This window comes from Centroberyx gerrardi, chromosome 7 (assembly GCF_048128805.1).
Source record: "Centroberyx gerrardi isolate f3 chromosome 7, fCenGer3.hap1.cur.20231027, whole genome shotgun sequence".
Taxonomy (NCBI): domain Eukaryota; kingdom Metazoa; phylum Chordata; class Actinopteri; order Beryciformes; family Berycidae; genus Centroberyx; species Centroberyx gerrardi.
In genome coordinates, this window is record NC_136003.1 from 6,437,487 (window position 1) to 6,443,646 (window position 6,160).

Consider the following 6,160-nt stretch of genomic DNA (forward strand, 5'->3'; position numbering starts at 1 on the left):
TGTTAGCCAGTCAAGCGTTAACGGCCTCTAAAACAGCATTTAGACCATGTGATACTAAAGCTCTCCATTGAAACCTACACAAATGGATTTCTTTCATACTTGGGCGGCAGCTTGCCTTGTGGAGGTGGACAGAGGTGGAGTGTGTGTGGGGGGGATGACACCCTCCTTATTAGCACCTCTTTTCCCCATACATTCCTCGTTAACTATAGAAACTGAGCATGTCAAAACAACCCTTTACCCCCTCAGCATCCTCCTGCTGTTAATTTTGTGTGAACCACCCGCTGTTGCCGGGGGAAACTGACGCACAAACAAGACACCAGACAACGGTCACCATTTGTTTCACCATTGGCATTTATTGAAGAAAGAGGGCAGAAAGGGAGAAGCAAGTACAAAAGCAGGCGCACAACTGAGCTACATATCGATGCCGCGCTACTCTGCTGGTTGCTGCTCTGTGTGCGTCGTATAAATAGGAAGCAGGAAGCCTTGCAGTGCTGCAGTACTATAACTGCTCGCTGGTAGCTTATATGGAACATGATGGGAAGCCTATCCTTATTCTACAACACTGCGATCCTATTCAGACGTGTTCCTAAACTGCAACTGGAGCTGCCGATCTATAGCTGCCACTGGCACAGAGAAAGAGACAAACGGTAAGACAGCAGGGTGCATGCCGGAGCACAAAAGAAGGAAAACACAATGTGAGAAATAAAATGGACACTGAGGTTTTTGTGTTCTAAAGGACACAGGCAAGGTAGGTTTAGGTTTCCTAAATGGGTGTGCAGTTAAAGGAAAAATCCACCCTCGGATACTCTTACACTGTTCCATATGATCAATTTGTGATAACAGACAATACATTACACACAATACACAATACATTTTGTGATGAAGAGTTGTAAGTTCTTTTTTGGTGCACCTACTTTCACCTACGGGTCTTGTGGCTGCATTGCATTCTGGTCTATTGAGGACTGACACCAAAACCTTATGTTTACTGCTGATGTTTTAGATCGCTGAAACATTTTCTGCTATCAAACTCCATTATAGCTGCTGGAAATATCTTAATGTGGCATAACATTGTCTCTGCTTGGCCACTTATTGGCAGAAATAAGAAAAATACTCTACCAAACAATAAAATAGGCCCAGAAATGCAAAGTGCATCACCAATAGCTGTTTTTTTTAACTGTATTTGAGGATGGATTTTTCCTTTTAAGAAATCACAATTAAGAGAAGTGTACAGTGCAAGTGTATCATCAGAAGAGTAACTAAAACATACTGATGGTATCTTGATTGACAGGTACATGTTGAAGCCTTTGAAAGTGCTTTAACATTCGAAAGGCGATATCCTGGTAAGGCCTTCAAAGCTTGACGCATTCCTTGTAAATGCACTGTAGAACTGGCAAAAGCACTCGCTACACTAAAAACAATCATGAGTACTTACAGTCAGTAGCACATCTAGTAAACGTTTATTGACAATTGGTGCTTCTTTTTTTTTTACTTAATTTGAAATATATGACCTGTGAAATGTATTGATTTGAAGTGTCCCAGTCAGTGAAATGACAATACTCAAATTCCCTCGGTCCGAATCTTCCCCCCAGATGTAGGACACATTCACATTTGAAGACAGGAAAATCAACCACAGGATTAGACGAAAACTAAACAGGCAAAACAAAGATAAATAAATCCACAGATGACAAAAAGAAACCACAAAACACAATAAATCATGAACATAATCCTCAACGTTATGATCTTTGAAGGCAACCTCTTTTCCGACTACGAAAGAGTATGAAGGAAAGTACATCCACCAGCAAGCTCTAGGCAAAAAAAAAGGTAAGAAGGTAATGTGATTTTTTTTTTTCTTGTGAATTAAGAAAATGATTCTCCCGCCTCCTCCTTAAAAAACAAATGTTAAAGCCAGCTGACATTTTGATCCAAATCAGAGGGACTAGGCTGCCTTCAACAAATATGGTGATTGTCAAAAAAAGAACAAAACTATGTTCAATCAATCATAGTGGGCTATAAAGAACAAAAAGTAGCACAAAAAATGCTGTCGGTCATACTTGCTTCTATGTTATGTCAAAATGTTGCACTTGTATTGTACTAATTGCTTGCAGCAGCTGTTAGGGTGGTAACAAGTAGTGACACAGTGGCAAAAGTGACATAATGTTTTGACTCAATCATATGTCGCTTCTGATAAGGGCGACTAAATCTGTAAATGTAAATGCCTCTACTGGATTTTCCCTTCTCTGTACCTTTATAGAGCTTCTAATGACATTAAAATCTACTTACATTTTCTTTTTAGATATATATTTATATGGATAAGGAAGCCAGTTCTAAAGAATACATACTCCTCTAGTAGCCTTTCATGTTCCAACCAATTAACATATTTTTTTAAGAATATAAATAGCATATTTAAAAAAAGCTGGTAAAAAAAAAAAAAAAAAAAAAAACTCCCGCCGAACCCAGCTAGCAACATGTTTTCACACTTTGACGCACATTGAAAGAATAAAAATACGGAAAACGGAGAATAAATCCAAAATGAGCTTAAAAAGGGGCCTTTCTAGCTTTTATACAGTGGTAAAACCTTAGAGGTAGAAAAAAGTATAAAATATCATTGAGAACATAAAACCACCACAAAAAGACACAGACAAATGGCAACGTGTGTGTGTGTGTGTGTGTGTGCTCCCTCTCCCCTAACAGCAGAGTATTGTGGATTCCTTGTGTACCTTTTATGTACTGTATGTACCTTGTGATCCACTGCCGCTTTAGCAGTGGATCATTCACTTTTTCTGAATAAAGAGGAGTAAAATGTTGTTTTTCTATGCTGAAGGCCTCGTACAAACTCCTAATTGACAAGGTGACAAGGCTAACCAAAAAAAGATAGACAGTGCAAGTGACAAAACGTTACATCAGACAGGTCACTTCCTGGTGACGTAACAAGGTCCAAATATGGCCAATGGCAGCTATAGCTTGCTGTTTTCTGACTGACTAACTGACTAACTGACTGACTGACTGACTGACTGACTGGTGAGCTGAGTTAATACTGTAATACACTGTATGTGCTTGTTGCATGAGAGAAAAGCTGTTGATTTGCTCTGGGTTCAAGCAAACACCATCAACGTTCGCCTTAAAATTAAGAATAGATCACCTCAGCCACTGAAATCTGTATGTAGAACAATGACAATGTAACTGTATGCGATGCCTTCCTCAAAGCATGGAAGAGTTATCCATGAAGCTCAAGCCTGGGCAGGGATTCTTAGCTGCATGTTAGCATTTAGCTTATCTTGGCCTCTACTGTAAGTAAGAGGAGATAATCCTAGAGCTGAGATGAGAGAACTTGAGTGAATTGTAAGGTCGATCATATTTACATCGACATTCTTGAATGGTCACTTGTCTGGAACACTTAAGATGGCTGCCGTGAAATGGTTGAAATCATAGCACATAAGCTTTTTCTCAAGTGCTATGCCGATATTTCAAAGGCATCAGGTCACTGTGGATTCCAGTAATGCTAAAAGTTACTAAAACTCCGGGGCAGCCATGTTGGGTGTACCGAAGGCGATGACTGTGACCAATCAAGAAGTGCCTTTTTGTTTCATTCTAATTCTTGACTGGGATGCTGTTGGTAAACCAAGGCTTGTAAACATAAAATTCGGCAGATTGGTGTTTTAGTTATACCAGCATTTCTTGGAGGCGGAAATAATCTCATTGGTTGAGTTAAACCTCAGTGGGCGGAGCCAAAGAACCACCGTTTTTCGGAGCGCAGGTTAGCTAACTGGCAAATTTGAATGGCAAAGAAGGAACTCAAAATTTGAGAAAATGGTAGCTGTGCTGTTCTTCAGCAGTATTCCATACAGGTTTCCTACATATTTTTCATTTCAACTTTTTTTTTTACATTAGTTAATGGTCCATGTGATGTATGGTAATTAAACAAGGCCATATCACTTTGTAGCCATAAGCGTTGTTGTCACATCATAAATATCACAATATATGAAATGACAATGGGAGTACAACTACATAAAATTTGTAGTTATATTATGTGCATCGGGATTACTGCACAATATTTTTTAATAATTTCACTTTCAATTCTTTTCCAGACTTTCCATGTGTAGGAACCCTGCCTATTTGTTCATGTGACCCGACTGGTATATCGAGGCCAGTACTCCGCATTATGCATTTTGGGCCCAGGCCTCATCCTGGTTAATCACAGCCAGCTGGTCAGTGTCTGCCAAAAGGCGTTGCGTGAGTCAACATGCTGTCAACCTGCGTTGTGTCGACTGTTTTGACAACACAATGAAGTGCAGCGCAGGTTCCATCCTGGCTGTCGGAGATTCAATTACCGAGCCTGCCTGGTACTCTGTACTAATCAAGTGTCTGGGACTAGGTGTGCTACTATCTAGAATTAGTTTGGCTTTTCAGATGACAGATGAGGTCAAGGAGACCACATCAGCGATCCTACGTAGATTGGCACAAGGTAATTGCGATGGTGTTGTGGTCAGTGGCTGCAGTGTATCCCATCATCTTTCACGTTTTAGTTGTCTTCTGTGTTGGGCCAGAATCTAAGTCGGAATTAATGGGAGTGAACGACCCTTTCGTAGACCGGCTTGCGGACCAATTGCTTTAACGGATAAGTTTGGCGATTTTGGACCTATACATAATTTGTCACTTACATACCTGTAGTACTCTGTAGAAGACTCGGGAGTCAATATTCTCTGCGGGTCCAAGTACTACAGGTATGTAAGAGACAAATTATACATAGGTCCAAAATCGCAGAACTTATCCTTTAATGGACCAACATGCACTAGAAGAGTGAAGTGGCATGTCAAACCAAAGAAAGTGTTTAGTTGTGAGGTTTCTGGAACTGCATTGACAAGGCAAGTGGAGATGTTGTCCTTGTTGAGAAGTAGGCTATAGGAAACGACAACATGGATGAGGAAAAGCTAATTAGCAAAATCCAAAAAAAAGCTGATAAAAAGTGATATATTACTGTATACTAAATGGGAAATAGCTTGTGCCATACAGTTGATTAGATGTATGGACAAAATATAGACACTATAGTCTAGCTGGAGCATCAAATGTGCTCCTCATTTGCTTCTAGTGCATTGGGACTAGGGCTGCAGCTATCGATTATTTTAGTAATCGAGTATTCTACCGATTATTCCATCGATTAATCGAGTAATCGGATAAGAAATACTTTTGCTTTATTAAAGAGCAATAGTAAATATACAAAAGAGAAAAGCTGTCCGCACGAAGCTGTCCATACGACACTGATTTACTGAAAACGAGGTTGAAATAATTATTATTATTGATATTTATTACTAGGCCTAAATATCATACAAGTTCATAAGACTGGCTAATGTACATTTATTTACTATGTTGAAGGGTTGCCCTACACCTGCTGACCCTACTCACTGCAATCAAACTAAACTGAATATACCTGCTGTATTGGACTGGTGCATTTTAGGCTCCAATTGCTACTTACACCACCTGATATTTTGCTTTCTGGGGTATTTTATGCATCACTGTGAGGGGAGTAGGTGTGTGTGTGTGTGTGTGTGTGTGTGTGTGTGTGTGTGTGTGTATGTGTGTGTGACTATCATAATAATAACATGAATGAAGCTCAGGCTTTCACAAATTGACTGCAGCATTTTATTTTCTGTGGTTATTTTCTTGAGCAAAACTTAGCTAACTTAGGGACATCATAACTAGCCACCATATTGATTTACGTTCTTAACTAGCCATTACATATAGCCATAATTAACGTGCATTCTTTACTAGCCTTCATCTCATCCCGTTTTAATATTAAGTGCTGACTCCGCCCACCCGGGCCAGTTTCGGCGTACGCCGGTAGCAATTACAAGTGGACCCTATCCTACAGTCCCTGCTCTCAGCGGAGGGAGGGAGCTACGCTGTGTGTGGGAAGCGCTGTGACCGTCAGACCTCTCTGGATTAGACAAGCAAGTAGAGAAAACCGGCATCAGCCGAACCAATTTATTGCCAAATGCTTTGGGATTCAACACATTAACATTGCTTCCCATGGTCAGAAAAAGTCGGCAGATTTGTCGCTAGTCGATTTTGAGAAATAAAGTCGCCAGGGGGGTCTGAAAAGTCGCTAAGTCTAGCGACAAAGTCGCCAAGTTGGCAACACTGGATCCGAAACTTTGGACACTTT

At 40.3% G+C, this 6,160-nt stretch overlaps 1 long non-coding RNA gene across 1 annotated transcript; it reads right to left on the reverse strand.

Annotated features, from left to right (window-relative positions):
- Positions 1 to 327: 327 nt before the first annotated feature.
- On the reverse strand, positions 328 to 3,819 carry LOC144539436 (uncharacterized). Its single transcript, XR_013504956.1, has 2 exons — positions 1,797 to 3,819; positions 328 to 1,764 (listed from the first exon to the last, which is right to left on the reverse strand). It is a non-coding gene; the product is annotated as an uncharacterized LOC144539436 (long non-coding RNA).
- Between the last annotated feature and the right edge of the window lie 2,341 nt (positions 3,820 to 6,160).